The sequence below is a fragment of the Mobula birostris genome, chromosome 20 (genome assembly GCF_030028105.1).
Source record: "Mobula birostris isolate sMobBir1 chromosome 20, sMobBir1.hap1, whole genome shotgun sequence".
Taxonomy (NCBI): Eukaryota; Metazoa; Chordata; class Chondrichthyes; order Myliobatiformes; family Myliobatidae; genus Mobula; species Mobula birostris.
This window is the reverse complement of record NC_092389.1, coordinates 46,664,930-46,686,849: the sequence shown is the minus strand read 5'-3', so window position 1 is coordinate 46,686,849 and position 21,920 is coordinate 46,664,930.

The window sequence follows — 21,920 nt, the reverse complement described above, 5'->3', positions numbered from 1 at the left end:
TACTTTCCTTTCAAATTTCCTTTACTCCACTGAAATATCGCTACGTCAGACTCTACTTTCTCCCTATCGGATTTCAAGTTCAACTCAATCATATTGTGTTCACTGACTCCTAAGGGTTCCTTTACCTTAAGCTTCCTAATTGCCTCCAGTTCATTACATAACACCCAATCCAGTGTAGGTGATCCCCTAGTAGGCTCAATGACAAACTGCTCTGAAAAGCCATCTCTTGTGCATTCAACAAACTCACTCTCGAGATCCATTACCAACCTGATTTTCCCAATCGAGCTGCATGATAAAATCTCCCATGACTACTATAACATTACCCTTTTGACACACCTTTTTCTATTTCCTGTTGTAATCTGTGCTGCACGTCTCAGCTACTGTTGGGAGGCCTGTATATAACTGCTATCAGGGTCCTTTTACCTTCGCAGTTTCTTATCTGAACTCACAAGAATTCAACATCTTCTGATTCTATGCCACATCTTTCTGCTGATTTGATGCTATTCTTTACCAGCAGAGCTACACCACCCCCTCTGCCTACCTTCCTATCCCTCCGATACAATGTGTAACCTCACGTGAATACGATTTTGATATCAACATTGAAGAGAAGTTTGGATGGGAGGGGTATGGAGAGCTATGGTCCGGGTGCAGGTTGATGGGATTTGGCAGATTAAATGGTTTGGCACCAACTAGACGGGCCAAAAAGCCTGTTTCTGTGTTGTACTTTTCTATGACTCTATTGCTTTTTCTTGAAGTCAAGGCAGATTAACTCCGGGCAAGATGCGGGGCCAATAACCCTGGCTAGATATATCCTTGAGTGTTATATCACACAACCTCCTATTTTCAATCTGTTTTACGATGGAATCATCACTTTTCCTCAATATTTAGGAGGATTACCAAGATGTTGCCTGGATTGGATTATGAAGATAGAAACACAGAAAACCTACAGCACAACACAGGCCCTTCGGCCCACAAAGCTGTGCCAAACATGTCCTTACCTTAGAATTACCTAGACTTATCCATAGCCCTCTATTTTTCTAAGCTCCATGTATCCATTCAGGCCGCGGAAAGGTACCAGGCCGCAAAGCATGTGCTACCGGGCCGCGAGGAGATGATATGATTTGGCGATATGAAATGATACGAGTCAGCTGCTCCTTTCCTCATTCCCTGTCACACAATGTTGAACTTGAACACCCCCCCCCCCCCCCGCCCCACCGTTGGCCGGTCCGCAAGAATATTGTCAATATTAAACCGGTCCACGGTACAAAAATGGTGGGGACCCCTGTCATTCCCGCCTCCACCACCACTGCCGGCAGCCCATTCCACGTACTCGTCACTCTCTGAGTAAAAAAATTACCCCTGACATTGTCGTGGTTTCTTGTTTCTCACAAACAACAAGGAGACGCAGAAAACCCGTCAAGACGTTTTAAACTTTAATTTGCAAATCAAAGTTGAGACAATCAGAAAGCTAGTAGCTGACTGCCTGTCGAGGCTTGTACACAGCATTTTTTATAGCAATTTTCCTATCTTAGCTACATTATCATATCCAATTGGCCTGTGATTACATATCATCAATATATCCGCTCTCGACTTTCCACTATTGTTTTATTCCCCAACTTAATTATGTCCCAGTTTACATTTTAGACCATATGTCTTCTCATCCCTAACCACAGTTATTTCTTAATTGGTCTTGCATTGACAGACTAGCACATATTTCATCATCCTACCTGCCACCGTTATCTTTCTGCTTGGTTTCATTCTAGTTTTCTTCATGAATTAATAGTGAACAGGTCAAAAGTCATGGCTACATAGTGAATACCTTCTAATGAGCTAACAGTGGTTACACAGAGAATATTGTAGAGAATACAATGTGTGAATTTGTGTAAATACTGTAATACATAGACAATACAATGTGTGCATTTGCATTTTCCAATAACATCTCCTCTGTACCTACTTCCAAGCACATTAAAGCTATGCCCTCTCGTGCTAGCCATTTCAGCCCCGGGAAAAAGCCTCTGACTATCCACACAATCAATGCCACTCATCATCTTAAACACCTCTATCAGGTCACCTCTCATCCTCCGTCGCTCCAGGGAGAAAAGGCCGAGTTCACCCAACCTATTCTCATAAGGCATGCTCCCCAACATCCTTGTAAATCTCCTCTGCACCCTTTCTATGGTTTCCACATCCTTCCTACAGTGAGGCGACCAGAAGTGAGCACAGTACTCCAAGTGGGGTCTGACCAGGGTCCAATATAGCTGTAACATTACCTCTCGGCTCTTAAACTCAATCCCACGATTGGTGAAGGCCAACGCACTGCATGCCTTCTTTACCACAGAGTTGAGATAGGTTGAGAAAGCTATGGCTTTGCTCCCTGGAGTGAAGGAGGATGAGAGGTGACTCGATAGAGGTGTAGAAACTGATCAGAGGCATAGATAGAGTGGATAGCCAGGGAAATGCTAAAGCAAGAGGGGATCAGAGGAAAGTATGGGGCGGGGGAGGTCAGAGGTAATCTTTTTACACAGAGAGCGATGGGTGCGTGGAATGCACTGCCAGTGGTACTGGTAGAGGCAGATACATGAGAGGCATTTAAGAACTCTTAGATTGCCACATGCATAGAAACATAGGAAACCTACAGCACAACACAGGCCCCTCGGCCCACAAAGTTGTGCTGAACATGTCCCTACCTTAGAAATTACTAGACTTCCCCATAGCCTTCTATTTTTCTAAACTCCATGTACCTATCCAAAAGTCTCTTAAAAGACCCTATTGTATCCGCCTCCACCACCGATGCTGGCAGCCCATTCCACGGACTCACCACTTTGAGTAAAAAACTTACCCCTGACATCTCCTCTGTACCTACTCCCCAGCACTTTAAACCTGTGTCCTCTTGTGGCAGCCATTTCAGCCCTGGGAAAAAGCCTCTGACTATCCACACGATCAATGCCTCTCATCATCTTGTACACCTCTATCAGGTTACCTCTCATCTTCCGTTCCTCCAAGGAGAAAACGACGAGTTCACTCAACCTGTTTTCATCAGGCACGCTCCTCAATCCAGACAACATCCTTATCATCCCCTGCACCCTTTCTATGGCTTCCACATCCTTCCTGTAGTGAGGCGATCAAAACTGAGCACAGTACTCCAAGTGGGGTCTGACCAGGGTCTTATATAGCTGCAACATTACCTCGCGGCTCCTAAATTCAATTCCACGATTGATGAAGGCCAATACACCGTATGCCTTCTTAACCACAGAGAAAACCTGCGCAGCTGCTTTGAGTGTCCTATAGCCTTGGACCCCAAGATCCCTCTGATCCTCCACACTGCCAAGAGGCTAACCATTAATGCTATATTCTGCCATCATATTTGACCTACCAAAATGAGCCACTTCACACTTATCTGGGTTGAACTCCATCTGCCACTTCTCAGCCCAGTTTTGATATTTCGATGTACATGTGACAAACTTATCTTATAAAATCTTCAAAGTTCAAATTTCAAAGTAAATTGATTATCGAAGTACAACTATATCACCATATACTAGCCTGAGATTCATTTTCGTGCAGGCGTTCACAGCACCCACTGGTTGACTGCCGGTGACTAGTGGCGTCCCACAAGAATCAGTATTGGGGGCGGGGAGTAACTGCTCCTTTCTGTGTTGTCTATGAAGACAGAATTGTTGGTTTTGTGGCCGATTGGCAGATGATATGAAGATAGGTGGAGGGGCAGGTAGTGTTGAAGAAGCAGGGAGTCTGCAGAAGGACTTGGACAGATAAGGAGAATATGCAAAGTGGCAGACGCAGAACAGAGTATAACAGTTACAGTGTCGGGAAGTTTATGGTCATACACTTTGGCAGAAGGAACAAAAGGGTAGACTATTTTCTAAACGGGTGGAAAATCCAAAAATCTGAGGTGCAAGGGGAAGAGAGAGCCCTCATGCAGGATTCCCTAAAGGTTAATTTGCAAGTTGAGTCTGTGGTGAGGAAGGCAAATGCAATGTTAGCATTCATCTTGAGAGGACTAGAATATAAAAACAAGGAGTTAATGTTGAGCTTTATAAAGCACTGGTGAGGCCTCACTTGGAGTATTGTGAGCCCTCATCTAAGAAAGGATGAGCGGACATTGGAGAGGGTTCAGAGGCGGTTCACCAGAATGACTACAGGAGCAGCGCTTGATGGTTCTGGGCCCGTACGCATGAGAATTTAGAAGAATGAGAGGCGATCTCACTGAAACCTATTGACTGTTGAAAGGCGTAGGTAGAGTGGATGTGAAGAGGATGTTTCCGATGGTGGGGGACTCCAGCACCAGAGGGCACAGCCTTAGAATAGAAGGACGTTCATTTAGAATGGAGATGAAGAGAATTTCTTTATCCAGAGGGTGGTGAATCTGTGGAATTAATTGTGCAGATGGAGGGCTGTGGAGGCCAGGTCATTGGATATATTGAAGGCAGAGGTTGACAGATTGTTGATTACTCAGGGTGTGAAAGGTTACCGGGAGAAGGCAGGAGATTGGGGTTGAGAGAGAAAGTGGATCAGCCATGGTGAAATGGTGACAGACTCGATGGGCTGAATGGCCCATTCTGCTCCTCTCTCATATGGTCTTATACAATAGAACTGATGAAAAACAACACACAGACACGGCCAAATAACCGAGGTGCAAAAGAAGACAAGCTGTGCAAATACATAAAGACAGACAGAAGCATTGAGGACATGAGTTGTACAGCCCTTGAAAGTTAGTCCATAGGTTGTGGAACCAGTTCAGTGTTGAACTGAGTGAAGTTATCCACACTGGGTCAGGAGCCTGATGGTTGTAGGGTGATAACTGTTCCAGAAACTGATGGTGACAGATCTACGGCTCTTGTGCCTTCTTCCTGATGAGAAGAGAGCATGGTCTGGATGGTGGGTATCCCTGATGATAGTTACTGCTTTCTTAGGCAGCGCTCATTGTAGACGTGCTCAATGGTGGGGAGGGCTTTCCCTGACCTTGTCTTGTAAGCTTTGTGAACTAGACTAGTTAGGAGATGCTTCTGTAACCACACCAACCTCCCACTCCCCCCACCCCCCGAGACAGAGTGGGCAGCTTTTGGCTGGGGTTGGAAACGTAACAGCAAGATCCCACCCGAGCTGCTTACTTCCATACAACAGTGAGTTAGGCAAGAATTAACCTCTTATAAAAGTAGGATCGTACTTTCAGAGCATTAACTGTATGTCTTAAAGATAAGTCAATGTGTCACTTACTAAATTCTTTTCGGTCGGTTCGGAATACTTTTTAGTGGCAAAGCGGATCAGGCCCTCATTGCAGAGGTATATCTGCAGAGGGTCACAGGAAGTAACCAAGACATAGAGCCTGAGGTCAAACTTAAAACCATCCAAAATGAAGGGCTGCACAAGTAGAGGGAGAGTTAACACACTGTGAGGTTCAAAGGTTTCACTTATTATCAAAGTACGTATGCAGTGCACAACTCTGAGATTCATCTTCTCCAGATAGCCACGGAACACAGGAAAAACATGAGGTCGTTGAAAGAGAAACATCAAACCCATGCACCCCCCCCCGTAGGAAAAAGAACAGGAACACAATCATCAACCCCACAAAATCCCCCTCCCCTGCACAAAACACAGAACATCAACCCCCAAATCCCCCCACCCTCTGTCCACTCAAATAAAAAACAGGAAAGAATGGGGAAAAACCCCGAATATAAAATCCATCAGACTGAAAAAGTCCAGAGTACAAGAACCCAGTAGTCCGGTCCATGAACCCAACAGTCGGGTCCGTGAACGCAACAGTCCGGTCCGTGAACACATCGGCCTGGTCCATGAACCCAATGGTCCGGTCCGCGAACCCAATGGTCCGGTCCGCGAACACAACAGTCCGGTCCATGAACCCAATAGTCCGGTCCGCGAACAGAACAGTCTGGTCCACGAACACAGCAGTCCGGTCCGTGAACACGGAACCTCAGTAACGTCCTTTGACATTGTCAAAAGAGAAAGAGACATTGTAGAGGCCTACCCTCTGGCCACCTGAGCCACCACACAGCGATAGGCTGCCACAGGCTCCTTCCCTGGAGGCAGAGGGATCCCATCAGTGATTGGAAGGCAGGCATCCGGTGCTGAACCCTCAGTCGCCATCCGCATTGGTAACTAATTTTTGAAATGTGTGTCTGCATTCCAGATGAAGGGACTTGGGCTGAAACATCGACTCTTTTTCCCTCTGCATAGATGCTGCCTGACCTGCTAACTTCCTCCAGCATTTTTGATATGTTACTCTGGATTTTTCAGCATCTGCAGAAACTCTTGTGTTTATCTGCATCTGGTCCTTTCCTTGGGACTTACCCCTACTCCAGCCCTCGACGCAGAACCCCTCAAAATTCCCTCTGATCAATCCCACTCCAATGCATAATCAGCTTAGCATGTGAAGTTGGCTGGACAATCACAAAAGGGATTTGCTAATGGAAATTCCTGCCCAGCCTATCCCTCAAGTCCTTATTCCATTCGTGAATTATGCCCCCCACTATCCCACTCAACCCACACACATCTTCAAATCCCCTGATTTCCTTCTTACCCAAACTTCCACCATTCCCACCAGCCTATCATTCTCAGTGACCGAATGCTGTGGATACCCAGTCCAAACACAAAATTACCACCAGAGCAGTAATAAAATTTCCATCATCTTGGTTGAGTAACGGGGTGGGGATAGGTCTCCACCAAAGGAGATGTGAGGTCTGCAGGTCACCCTTGGGCAAGGTGTATCACCTGCTTAGCTCCTGGATCAGGGTCACGTGAAGCTGTGGAAGCAGGGGGTGGATGGTCATATGAGCAGCCGGTGCAGTTCACAAGTCCTGGTTATGCGATCACTGGTGCCAGGCAGACAATCTCTGAAGAGTATTGATAATGGCTGGGGGTCACCCACCCCTACCCAGAAGAAGGCAATGGCAAACCACTTCTGTGGAAAAATTGGCCAAGAGCAATCATGGTCATGGAAAGACCACGATCGTCCACGTCATAAGACGCAGAACATAACCAATAAACCAAAGTCTATTTTGGGATCCACCTGTCTGACAGCCTATACTCAGCAGGAAAGAGCGCAGTAAGTCATAAACACAAGGGGTTCAGCAGATGCTGGAAATTCAGACACACAAACACAATGCTGGAGCAACTCAGCAGGTCAGGCAGCATCGAAGGAAAGGAATAAATAGTTGATGTTTTCAGCTGAGGCCCTTCACCAGGACAGGAAAGGAAGGGGACAAGAAGCCAGAATAAGAAGGTGGGTTGGGAGGGGAGGAGAACGTGACAGGTGATAGGTGAAGCCAGGTGAGGTGGGGGGGAGGGGAAGGTAGGTGGGTGTGGATGATCAGAGGCCAAAAGGAGTTAGGTGCAAAATGGAAAAGGTTGAAGGAGGAATATAATAAGAGAGGAGAGTGGTCTATGTTCAAATTTTATTATCAAAGTACATGTACGTCACCATGTACAACCCTGAGATTAATTTTCAGCAAATCTATTGAAGGGTAACTATAACAGGATCAGTGAAAGGTCAACTAGAGTGCAGAAGACAACAAACTGTGCAAATGCAAATATAAACTAATAGCAATAAATAATGAGAAGATAACAACTCCCGTTGGTTACGGAAGAAAGGGAAGGAGAAGGGGCTGCAGAGGGAGGGGAGCAGAAGAGAAGGGGTGCAAGGGGAACCTGCCACAAGCTCGATCGGTGAGACCAGGTGAGGAGAAAGGTGGGTGGGGACGGGGGGAGGGGAGGGGAGGGGGCAGGGGATGAAGTAAGAAGCTGGGAGGTGATAGGTGGAAGAGGCAAAGCTCTGAAGAAGGAGGAATCTGATAGGAGGGGACAGTGGACCGTGGGAGAGGAGGAAGGAGGAGGAGCACGAGCAAGAGGTGGGGAGAAGAGAAGGGGTAAGAGGGAAACCAGAATGCAGTTAAAGAGTTAACATTCTAGGCAGAGAGTCAAGAGTGCAGTAAAGTACCTTTGGAATGTAGACCTGGCAGATCATGTCCTCCCCGGAATGCATATCTCTGATGTTCTGGGTGAAAAAGATGCCTCGCCCCTGACATTCAAACTCTGGCTTGCAGATGAAGGTCTTGGGTTTCCCGGCTTCATAGTAGGCCGCAAAATCAAGATATCTGCAGCGAGAAGCATTATTAGTACTGAGAGAAGGTCATAAGGTCTTTAAGTTCAAGGTTAAGCTCAAGTTTAATTCTCATCCGGCCGTACACATGTCTGCTGCTAAATGAAACAGCATTTCTCTGGGGCCAAAGTTGCAAAGCACAAGCACACAGAGACACACATAGTACATATAGTTATGATAGGAAATACAGTCACCAAAAGTTATAGCACAGGTCTGAAGTTTGATGCTTGGGGTGTTGGCCTGGAGCCAGGAACAAGTACGCAGCAGTTCCTCAACTTGCCCCGGTTCAGCAGTCGAGGGCAAATGAGCCTGTCTCGTGCTGGGTCCGCCGCAAGCAATCAAGCTTGTATTCCATGGAGTGGACACTAGAGGGCAGCACCGACAGGAGCAACCAGCCACCCCAGACCAGCATGGATTCTAGCATGCCCGCTGCACCCCTGTTCTCTTCCACACTACTCAACTCGAGCGATCGCTACTGTCTACTCTGGTTTACGTTTCTGTAAACCCTCCGTCAACCAGACTTACTGATTTCACTGCTAAAAGTTCAGATTCATAGATATGTCACAGGTACGTCAAAACATGCAGTGAAATGTGTCATTGGCATTGGCAAAACAAAGGATGTGCAGAGACAAATATCGACACACATTCTGGCAAAAATGGGTGAGATTTGACAGGTTAAACTCTCTGTTAAGATCATCCTTAAACAAAACGGCTTTGGGGCATAAAACGATGATAAACATCGCGCCAACTCTATGCGTTGATTATACCACCTTATTTTTTTTACAGACCACAATTCAGATCAGATCAGGTTCATTTACTTATCGGAGGTGCACCGAAACAGACAGTGAAACATGCCACTTGTGTTAACAGACAACACAACCGAAGTGTGCTGGGGAGCAGCACGTTCCGATGGTAATGCAGCGTGCCCACGATGTTCAGCAGAGCAACACAAGCAACAAAACACGGCAAATTTGGAGTATTCTGTGCAGTCTCTGTCGCCTACAAACGTACAGGAAAATTGTAAGTAAGGTTGAAACAATACAGAGAAAATTTACAAGGATGCTGCCGGGTCTGGGAGATAGATTGGAGGAGTTACAAGGAACGGCTCAATAGGTCAGGAATTTATTCCTTGGAGTGCGGAAGAATGAGAGGTACACAAAATTATGAGGGGTAGAGATAGGGTAAAAGCAAGCAGACTTTTTCTACTGAGGTTAGGAGGGAGTGCAACCAGAGGTCACAGGTTAAAGGTGAAAGCTGAAAAGTTTAACGGGAACCTGAAGGGAAGCTTCTTCACCCAGAGGGTGGTGAGAGTGTGGAACGAGCTGCCAGCGCAAGTGGTGCCTGCAAGCTCGATTTCAATGTTTAAGAGAAGTTTGGACAGGTACATTGATGGTAGGAAGTATGAAGAGCTATTGTCCCAGTGCAGCCAATGGGACTAGGCTCTTTAAATGGTTCAGCATGGACTAGATGGGCCAAAGAGCCTGTTTCTGTGCTGTACTTTTCTATGACTCTGTAAAGCTCCTTTCCCACTCTGCTACTCACCCATCCACTCATACATTCAGACAGGCCTCCAGTCCTTAGCCCGAAACCTTATGTTTCTATCCTGCACCCCAGATAAAACAACTCTCTGGAAATCGCGGACGCATTGGTAATTATTTTCCAATGTTGTATAGATTCAGGATCAGTTCCTGTGGATTGGAGGGTGGCTAATGTTATCCCACTTTTTAAGAAAGGAATTTTAAGAAAAAGAGAGAAAACAGGGAATTATAGACCAGTTAGCCTGACATCAGTGGTGGGGAAGATGCTGGAGCCTTTGATAAGGTCCCACATAGGAAATTAGTGGGCAAAATTAGGGCACATGATATTGGGGGTAGGGTACTGACAGGGATAGAAGATTGGTTGGCAGACAGGAAACAAAGAGTAGGGATTAATGGGTCCCTTTCAGAATGGCAGGCGGTGACTAGTGGGGTACCGCAAGGCTCAGTGCTGAGATCGCAGCTATTTACAATATACATTAATGATTTAGATGAAGGGATTAAAAGTAACATTACCAAATTTGCAGATGACACAAAGCTGGGTGGCAGTGTGAAATGTGCGGAGGATGTTGAGATAATGCAGGAGGACTTGGACAGGTTTGGTGTGTGGGCAGATGCATGGCAGATGCAGTTTAATGTGGATAAATGTGAGGTTATCCACTTCGGTGGCAAGAACAGGAAGGCAGATTACTATTTGAATGGTGTCAAGTTAAGAAAAGGGGAAGTACAACAAGATCTAGGTGTCCTTGTTCATCAGTCACTGAAAGCAAGCATGCAAGTACAGCAGGCAGTGAAGAAAGCTAATGGCATGTTGGCCTTCATAACAAGGGGAGTTGAGTATAAGAGCAAAGAGGTCCTTCTGCAGCTGTACAGGGCCCTGGTGAGACCACACCTGGAATATTGTGTACAGTTTTGGTCTCCAAATTTGAGGAAGTACATCCTTGCTATTGAGGGAGTGCAGCGGAGGTTCACGAGGTTAATTCCCGGGATGGTGGGACTGTCATATGTTGAAAGATTGGAGTGACTGGGCTTGTATACACCGGAATTTAGAAGGCTGAGACGGGATCTGATTGAAACATATAAGATTATTAAGGGATTGGACACACTAGAGGCAGGAAACATGTTTCCGATGTTGGGTGAGTCCAGAACCAGAGGCCACAATTTGAGAATAAGAGGTAGGCCATTTAGAACGGAGTTGATGAGAAAACTTTTTCACCCAGAGAGTTGTGGGTCTGGTGGAATGCTCTGCCTCAGAAGGCAGTGGAGGCCAGTTCTCTGGATGCTTTCAAGAAAGAGTTAGATAGAGCTCTTAATGATAGCGGAGTCAAGGGATATGGGGAGAAGGCAGGAACGGGGTACTGATTGTGGATGATCAGCCCTGATCACAGAGAATGGCGGTGCTGGCTCAAAGGGCCGAATAGCCTACTCCTGCACCTATTGTCTATTGTCTATAACCCAAACTTGTCCAACGTTTATAAAGTTCCCTCAGCCTCCTGCACTCCAGATAAAATAACCCAATTGAAGAGGAGAAGATGGCGGCGCGACACAGCGTGCAGCGGCCACTCCGGTGATGAATATCTGTTATCTGTCAAGTAGGGTGCTGTGCACAATTCTGATTTGATGGAGGCAGACGTGAGAGCATGGAGGAACATCTGGTGAAACTTCTGAAATGCCTGTTTCGCTGCCTCTGCTACTGTGTGATCCAGAATCTCCGGAGGGGAAGGCCCCAAATCCTCGGCTTTGCTCGTTGCTAAGTGGCCGGGGCGGGGTCGAAGCACTCGGCAGAGATGGTGCTCGGTGTTCGGTGTCGGAGGGCTGGTCGGAGGCTCGAAGTTTTCGGACGGACTCAGAGTCGGCTGTGGTCGGGTGCTTCCAGGATGCTGCATCGGCAAGTTTGTGGTGCTGGAGGCTCATGGCAGGGAGAGTTTCTCCCTTCTACTGTCTGCTTGAGATGTTGGTGCTATTGGGACTTCAAGACTATTTTTTAACCATGCCCATGGTCTGCTCTTTATCAAATTACGGGATTGCTTTGCACTGTTGTAACTATATGTTATAATTATGTGGTTTGTGTCCGTTTTAGTCTTGGTCTGTCCTGTGTTTCTGTGATATTATACTGGAGGAACATTGTATCATTTCTTAATGCATGCATTTCTAAATGACAGTAAACGTGGACTGAGTATCTCCATAATCTAATCTTGTCCAATGTTTATAAACTTCCCTCGGCCTCCTGCACTCCCAAGAAAAAAATCCCAATCTTGTCCAACCTCAATGTAGAGACAAAAGAGATTTATACTCTCTCAGTCAGGCAGCATCCTGGCCAACATTTTCTGCCTCCTCTCTCAAGTGAGTCTCAGACCAAAGGGCACAGCCTCAAACTAGAGAGACGTCCATTTTCAACAGATATGAGAAAGAATTTCTCAGCTAGTCTTGTAGGGATTCCCATTCTGTGGTCAACGGATCCCTTGGTTAACGGTAGGAGTCAATGGCATAAAACAGGTTGGTAACTCCCGAGCTACAGCTGGAGTGGTAAATCAGCGGAGTTTGTTGCCACAGACAGCTGTGGAGGCCAAGCCCCTGCCTATGGTCTAGTTACCCGTCCTTAAAATCCAACCAAATGTCCCCACGCCTGAGTAAGTCAGTCCCTGGACCACTTTCTCCCCTATAGGAGAATCGTGGGAGAGTTCAAGACCTCAGAGTACAAGGACATCCCCTTAGAACAGAGATGAGGAGGAATTTCTTTGGCCAGAAGGTGGTGATCATGTGGAATTCATTGCCACAGATGACTGTGGAGGACAAACCACTGGCGGAGGCTGATAAGTTCTTGATTAGTCAGAGCGTCAAAGGGTATTGGGAGAAGGCTGGAGAGTGGGATAGATCAGCCATGATGGAATGGCGGAGCAGACCCGATGGGCCAAATGGCCTAATTCTGCTCTTGTGTTCTTATGGTCCTGCAGTCTTAGCCTCCATATCCTTCCTGCAATAGGGTGACCAGACTGCAACAACACTCCAAATGGAGGCTGACTAAAGCTTCATACAGCTGTGAAATGTTGTCTTTACTCGGGAACTGAGTGTACAACCAAGAAGGCAAAGACTTCTCTACACCCTCTTGACCACCTTACCTATCTGCATGGCCATTTGCAGGCAGTTATGAACTTGGACCCCTAGTTTTCCTTTTTGCATCACAGATCCATTCCCTCTGTACCTTGTTCAGCTCTCCTTCACTCACTGCTTTTAGTCAGGAGACATGGCTGAATTATATTTGCTGCTGATTGCAGAGATTATTTTAAATTAACTCTCTTTTGTTGCTGCCAATTTAAATGGAGGTCACAAATCCCACTGGGCCATCTCTTTACCCAACAAGTCCCACCACACCATCCCTTTGCCCAAAAAGTCCCACCACACCATCCCTTTGCCTAACAAGTCCCACCACACCATCTCTTTGCCCAACAAGTCCCACCACACCATCTCTTTTCCTAATTTGTTGACTATTGAATGAGCACTTGCCTTTGACACCATAATTTTTTAAGCAGGTGAGGGATGCAGTCATTATAACATTCAAATGGGTACTTCTGCCTTCGGGCGATGATGGAGATTGGTCAGGCATATTTTATATGCTCCAGCCACATCACCGGAGAGCTATATGATACAGACGTGAGAGGGGAGGGGAGGCGGCAGTGGCAGGGAGGCAGTAGAAGGGGGAGTGGGAGAGAGGACTCAGAGGGGGGAGTGGGAGGGGTGTTGGGGGAGTGAAAGGGGGGATTGGGAAGTGTGTGTTGGAGGGCACGCATGGGGAATTGGGAGTGCAAGAGCAGAGTGGCAGGGGAGTGGGAGGAGTATTGGGAGAGGGGAGTGGAGGTGAGTGGGAAGAGGAAGCAACAGAGGAAGTGACAGGGAGAGTGGGAAGGGGCAAGGGTGGGGACATGGGAGGAGAGACTGGTAATGGTCATTTATTATCTCTTTCCATTAGGTGTTAACTTCATGGACCCTTGTAACTTGAGTGTATGTTCAACAAAGATTGCTAAGATGAGATATGTTGAGGTTTTTTTCAGAACGTATCTCATCTTCAGACCAATGTGCAATAATGGCAGAGTTTATAGAAGGTCCACGCCAGGCAAAATCCTCCCCACCACTGAGTACACTTAACTGCCACAAGAAAACAGCGTCCAACATCAAGGGGCCCCAACATCCACACCCATGCTCTCCACTCATTGGACAAAGAGGTCCAAGCAGACTGGGGTCCCACACCATCAGGTTCAGGAACAGTAATTACCCCTCAACCATCAGCATGGATACCTTCGCTCACCTCCACCCTCAACTCATTCTACAACCCTATGGACTCTTTTCCAACTTGGCACAATCCGTCTTCTTTTGTGCATTGGTTGTTTGTCAGTCTTTGTTATTAATAGTCTTTCACAAATTCTATTGTACTTGCAAGAAAACAAATTTCAAGGTCATATCACATATGTACCTTGATAATAAATTTACTTTGAACTTTAACCATTGATGTAATAGAGATGGGAAAGTGGTGCTAAGTGTCATTGACACAGTTCAAAGTACATTTATTATCAAAGTAGGTGTACGACATCTAATCCTGAGAATCGTCTCCTTACAGGCAGCCACAGAACAATGAAATATAGAAGAACCCATTAAAAAAGTGAAGACTGCCAGACACCCAATGGGCAGAAACAAAATTAAATCGTGCCAACAATAAAAGGAAGCAAATAACTTTCAGAACTGAAGTTGACAGAAGTCAGTTCACTGACACGAAGCCAGTCGTCACTGCAGCCGGTCTAGGAGCCTGTTCGTTGCAGGCCACAGCCTCAGTTCAGCACACTGCTCAGTAAACCTTGCCGAGCAGCAAGCTGAATACCAGCCTGTTGGTCACCTCCTGACCTTTTCGATCTGGCCCGGCACTTAAATTGTCCAAATCTCAGGTCGTTCCTCGCTCTCGGGACCCGGGCTCTGCTGGTTTGATGCACTCTTGGCTCTGTGCCTGAGATCACATATCACTGTATGTTTCGATGTACTGTACATGTGACAAGTAAGGCTAATCTTTAATCTTTGAATAACTTATACACACACACACTTTATGGTTCAGAGACCACACGGATTTTGGTTCACAATGTTGTTGCTTGCTTCTACTGTTTGCATGATTTGTGTTTTTTCCCTTTCTCCACGCATCGGGTGTTGGCCTTTAGTTTTAATTGGGTTCTTTTGGATTTCTTCCTTTGCAACTGCTGACAAGCAAGGAGATCTCAGGGTTGTATAATTTACACATTCTTTGATAATAAATGTACTTTGAAAGTTCGAAACACACACACGCATGAACAGAGCCCCACTCCATTTCGAGGTGGTCTTTAAACTTACTCGGATGGTAAACACCAGGTTTTTGGGAAGATGTTGTAATCTTCTGGGTATGGCCTTAGCATGTGATTTAAGTTCGTGACCAGCAAATCCTTCCTACAGATTTTGTTCATCCCAGGAAAGTAATTCATTTTCTGTGTGAGGAAAAGAATTATCAATCCACGCAGACGGTATACCTGTATGACGTGGCATATGTTCAGTGACCATTTCACTAGGTGCTCAAGCTCCTTAATATAACATTTCTCATCAGCCAACCATGTGGCAGAAACTCAATGCATAAAAGCATACAGACGTGGTCAAGAAGTTCAGTCTTTGTTCAGAACAAACATCAGAATAGAGGGGTAAGAATGTGTGATCTAAGTGACTTTAACCGTGGAATGATTGCCGATGATAGATGGGGTGGTTTGAGTATGTCAGAAACTGCTGACCTCCTGCGATTTTCATGAACACACCAAGGATTGGTGAAAAGCTTGTCTTGCCTACTGTTCACACAGATCAGTAAACTGAGGCAGAACAGGGCAAAATAATCAAAGTACGGAATAAAGTGTAAAAGCTACCCAGAAAATGCAGCGCAGGTAAATGACAAAATGTAAGATCATAATGAGGTAGAGTACTGTGCAAGAGTCTTAGGAGCACACCTATATATCAAGGGTGCACAGTACTGTAGTGATTTTATGGATTGCACTGTACTGCTGCCACAAAAAAATCTAATTTCATGACATGTGTGAGTGATGATAAACCTGATTCTGATGCAGGTCTCTATTGTGGACTGAGTGGGAAGTGGGCAGGGGAGAGGGCAATGAATCATGGTTGGGAAAAGGAAAAGGGAGAGGGAGGCACCAGAGAGACATTCTGTAATGATCAATAAACCAATTTTTGGAATCAAGTGACCCTGCCTGGTGTCTCAGGGCTGGGTGTGTCTGCACCACCCCCCACCCCTGGCACTCCTTCTCTGCCACCTGTGCCACACCTCTCCTAGGGTGCTCCACCATCGCCGTTCCCAAAATCCTTTGTTCCCGCCAGAGTTACAAACTCGCTCTCCACTCCACGATGAGAAATACAGTACTGTGTGCAAAAGTCTTAGGCACATCATAACCATTATGTCATAGGACGTGGGTAATCATGCTTTCCTGACCGTGATTATTCTCAGCAAATGTTATCTACAGAAGTGGCTTGCCGTCGCCTTCTTCTGGGTATTGTCTTTACAAGATGGTAGGAATGGATTCTCAATATTCCTGGATTTCAGTGCTTTAAAAGGGATACAGAGGGGGGAAAAGGGGAGGAGGTGTGTCATTACTGGTCAGGGATACTATTACAGCTACAGAAAGGGTGTGTAATGTAGCAGGATCCTCTTTTGTGTCAGTATGGGTAGAAGTCAGGAACAGGAAGAGAGTAGTGACTCTATTGGGAGTATTCTATAGGCCCCCTGGTATCAGCAGAAATACCGAGGAGCAGATTGGGAGGCAGATTTTGGAAAGGTGCAAAAATAACAGGGCTGTTATCATGGGTGACTTTAACTTCCCTAATATTGATTGGCACTTGATTAATTCCAATGGTTTAGACGGGGCACAGTTTGTTAAGTATGTCCAGGATGGATTCCTGTCACAATATGTTCACAGGCCGACTGGGGGAATGCCATACTAGATCTAGTATTAGGTAACGAATTAGGTCAGGTCACAGATCTCACTGGGTGAGCATCTGGGGGACAGTGACCACCGCTCCCTGGCCTTTGACATTATCATGAAAAAGGATAGAATCAAAGAGGACAGGAAAAATTGTAATTGGGGAAGGGCAAATTATGAGGCTATAGGGCTAGAACTTGCAGGTGTGAATTGGGATGATGATTTTGCAGGGAAATGTATTATGGACATGTGGTCGATGTTTAGGGATCTCTTGCTGGATGTTAGAGATAAATTTGTCCCGGTGAGGAAGATAAAGAATGATCAGCTGAAGGAACCATGGGTGACAAGTGAGGTGGAAAATCTAGTCAGGTGGAAGAAGGCAGCATACATGGTCTACAAAGCAAGGATCAGATGGGTCTATTGAGGAATATACGGTAGCAAGAAAGGAGCTTAAGAAGGGGCTGAGGAGAGCAAGAAGGGGGCATGAGAAGGCCTTGGCGAGTAGGGTAAAGGAAAACCCCAAGGCATTCTTCAATTATGTGAAGAACAAAATCATGACAGGAATGAAGGTAGGACCGATTAGAGATAAAGGTGGGAAGATGTGCCTGGAGGTTGTGGAAGTGAGCGAGGTCCTCAATGAATACTTCTCTTTGGTATTCACCAATGAGAGGGAACTTGATGAAGGTGGGGACAATATGATTTGCCTCACAGGTATATAGGGTACTTATGGGGTGTTAGCTTTCATAAGTCGAGGAACAGAGTTTAAGAGTTGTGAGGTAATGATGCAGCTGTATAAAACTCTGGTTAGGCCACACTTGGAGTACTGTGTCCAGTTCTGGTCACCTCACTATAGGAAGGATGTGGAAGCATTGGAAAGGGTACAGAGGAGATTTACCAGGATGCTGCCTGGATTAGAGAGTATGGATTATGATCAGGGGTTAAGGGAGATAGGGCTTTACTCTTTGGAGAGAAGGAGGATGAGAAGAGACATGATAGAGGTGTACAAGATATGAAGAGGAATAGATAGAGTGGACAGCCAGCACCTCTTCCCCAGGACACCACTGCTCAGTACAAGAGGACATGATTTTAAGGTAAGGGGTGGGAAGTTCAAGGGGGATATTAGAGCAAGGTTTTTTATTCAGAGAGTGGTTGGTGTGTGGAATGCACTGCCTGAGTCAGTAGTGGAGGCAGATACACTGGTGAAATTTAAGAGACTGCTAGACAGGTATAGGGAGGAATTTAAGGTGGTGGGGTTATATGGGAGGCAGGGTTTAAGGGTTGGCACAACATTGTGGGCTGATGGGCCTGTACTGTGCTGTACTATTCTATGTTCTATGGTTGACCCCCCCACTCCCCGTCAATACTCTTCAGAGACTGTCACCTGGTGTCAGTGGTCATATCACCAGGACTTTTGATCTGCACCGGCTGCCCATAAGACCATCCACCACCTGCTCCCATGGCTTGACGTGACCCTGATCAGTGGGGGGGGGGGGGTCGAACCAGGTGCTACATCTTGCCCAAGGCTGACATGCAGGCTAGCGAAGGGAAGAAGTGCCTTGTACCTACAGCATCAATATAATGAAATTTAAAAGCTGAGTGGGGTTTCACACGGGAGCAGGTTCTGGGGGTGGGGGTGGAATGGGAGCTTCTCATTGGCTCTTCCGTGGGCCAATTACCTGGTACCACTTTAGAGCGGCAGAGAGAGAGGGGGAGGGGGAGAGAGAGAGAGAGAATGAAAAGAAAAGAAAGAAAGGAAGAGAAAGAGAGAGTCCTGAGGCGATCCTTGACGAGGAGCCGCCCCCGGTCACACCGACGGACGGACCCGACCCCACAACGGGGAACTGAACCGATGCCCAGCAGTCTGACGGTTGAGTCCGTCCCGCGGGAACGGACAGTTTGTTCTCGCGTTCACCTCGCGACCCCGGTCACACCTCAGGGTTCCACCCCCGGGGCGTTGGAAGACGCCGTTCCCGTCAGAGCGAGGCCGGCGGAATCCCGCGCAGAGGCCGCGAGGGTGAAGCCGGAGGCGGAGAGGCGAAGCAGCAGATCGGCTGCGGTTTCGCTCCGAATGGGGCCGAGGCCAGTCACCGACACCAGGCAAGGTTGGCCGGCCGGTTGGACTCCGCCACCGGCCGAGCTCCTGGCTCGGGAACCGAAAGGGCTCCCAATAATTCCGCCTCAGCTGGGACTCGCAGCCTCCAACGAGGGCCGCGGTAATGCCGCCAACGGCAAGGCGCCATGACACCTCGGGGTGCTCCGAAGTTCGCCATCACGACGTAGCTTTTTAAACCTTTCGTAAGCTTGTCTTTTCTTCTTGACTAGATTGACAACAGCCTTTGTCCGCCACGGTTCCTGTTACCGACCGTCCTTTCCCGGTCTCATTGAAACGTCCCTCAGCAGAACTCCACTCAAATATCCCCTGAACATTTGCCACATTTCTGCCGTACATTTCCCTGAGAATCTCTGTTCACAAGTTATGCTTCCAAGTCGCTGCCTGATTCCCCCTTACTCCAATTAAACGTTTTCCTAACTTGTCTGTGACTATCCCTCTCCAATGCTGTGGTAAAGGAGATAGGAATTGTGATCACAGGATCCGCACAGAAACATCAGATTGAACATCAAACCCCCAACCCACCCGGTCCCCTCTCTCACACAAAAACTAACAGATCATCCGCACAGAAACATCAGATTGAACATCAAACCCCCAACCCACCTGGTCCCCTCTCTCACACAAAAACTAACAGATCATCCACACTGAAACATCAGATTGAACATCAAACCCCCAACCCACCCGGTCCCCTCTCTCACACAAAAACTAACAGATCATCCGCACAGAAACATCAGATTGAACATCAAACCCCCAACCCACCTGGTCCCCTCTCTCACACAAAAACTAACAGATCATCCACACTGAAACATCAGATTGAACATCAAACCCCCAACCCACCCGGTCCCCTCTCTCACACAAAAACTAACATCATCCACAGGGAAACATCAGATTGAACATCAAACCCCCAACCCACCCGGTCCCCCCTCTCACACAAAAACTAACAGATCATCCACAGGGAAAGATCAGATTGAACATCAAATCCCAAACCCACCCGGTCCCCTCTCTCACACAAAAACTAACAGATCATCCGCACAGAAACATCAGATTGAACATCAAACCCCCAACCCACCCGGTCCCCTCTCTCACACAAAAACTAACAGATCATCCACACGGAAACATCGGATTGAACATCAAACCCCCAACCCACCCAGTCCCCTCTCTCACACAAAAACTAACAGATCATCCACAGGGAAACATCAGATTGAACATCAAACCCCCAAACCACCCGATCCCCTCTCTCACACAAAAACCAACAGATCATCCACAGGGAAACATCAGATTGAACATCAAACCCCCAACCCACCCGGTCCCCTCTCTCACACAAAAACTAACAGATCATCCGCACAGAAACATCAGATTGAACATCAAACCCCAAACCCCCCGAATGCCCTCTCTCTCACAAAAACTAACAGATCATCCACAGGGAAACATCAGATTCAACATCAAACCCCCAACCCACCCGGTCCCCTCTCTCACACAAAAACTAACAGATCATCCACACAGAAACATCAGATTGAACATCAAACCCCCAACCCACCCGGTCCCCTCTCTCACACAAAAACTAACAGATCATCCACAGGGAAACATCAGATTGAACATCAAACCCCCAAACCACCCGGTCCCCTCTCTCACACAAAAACTAACAGATCATCCACACGGAAACATCAGATTGAACATCAAACCCCCAACCCACCCGGTCCCCTCTCTCACACAAAAACTAACAGATCATCCACACGGAAACATCAGATTGAACATCAAACCCCAAACCCCCCGAATGCCCTCTCTCTCACAAAAACTAACAGATCATCCACAGGGAAACATCAGATTGAACATCAAACCCCCAACCCACCCGGTCCCCTCTCTCACACAAAAACTAACAGATCATCCGCACAGAAACATCAGATTGAACATCAAACCCCCAACCCACCCGGTCCCCTCTCTCACACAAAAACTAACAGATCATCCACAGGGAAACATCAGATTGAACATCAAACCCCCAACCCACCCGGTCCCCTCTCTCACACAAAAACCAACAGATCATCCACAGGGAAACATCAGATTGAACATCAAACCCCCAACCCACCCGGTCCCCTCTCTCACACAAAAACTAACAGATCATCCACAGGGAAACATCAGATTGAACATCAAACCCCCAACCCACCCGGTCCCCTCTCTCACACAAAAACTAACAGATCATCCACACAGAAACATCAGATTGAACATCAAACCCCCAACCCACCCGGTCCCCTCTCTCACACAAAAACTAACAGATCATCCACACGGAAACATCAGATTGAACATCAAACCCCCAACCCACCCGGTCCCCTCTCTCACACAAAAACTAACAGATCATCCACAGGGAAACATCAGATTGAACATCAAACCCCCAACCCACCCGGTCCCCTCTCTCACACAAAAACTAACAGATCATCCACACAGAAACATCAAATTGAACATCAAACCCCCAACCCACCCGGTCCCCTCTCTCACACAAAAACTAACAGATCATCCGCACAGAAACATCAGATTGAACATCAAACCCCCAACCCACCCGGTCCCGTCTCTCACACAAAAACCAACAGATCATCCACAGGGAAACATCAGATTGAACATCAAACCCCCAACCCACCCGGTCCCCTCTCTCACACAAAAACTAACAGATCATCCACAGGGAAACATCAGATTGAACATCAAACCCCCAACCCACCCGGTCCCCTCTCTCACACAAAAACTAACAGATCATCCGCACAGAAACATCAGATTGAACATCAAACCCCAAACCCCCCGAATGCCCTCTCTCTCACAAAAACTAACAGATCATCCACAGGGAAACATCAGATTGAACATCAAACCCACAACCCACCCGGTCCCCTCTCTCACACAAAAACTAACAGATCATCCACACGGAAACATCGGATTGAACATCAAACCCCCAACCCACCCGGTCCCGTCTCTCACACAAAAACCAACAGATCATCCACAGGGAAACATCAGATTGAACATCAAACCCCCAACCCACCCGGTCCCCTCTCTCACACAAAAACTAACAGATCATCCACAGGGAAACATCAGATTGAACATCAAACCCCCAACCCACCCGGTCCCCTCTCTCACACAAAAACTAACAGATCATCCGCACAGAAACATCAGATTGAACA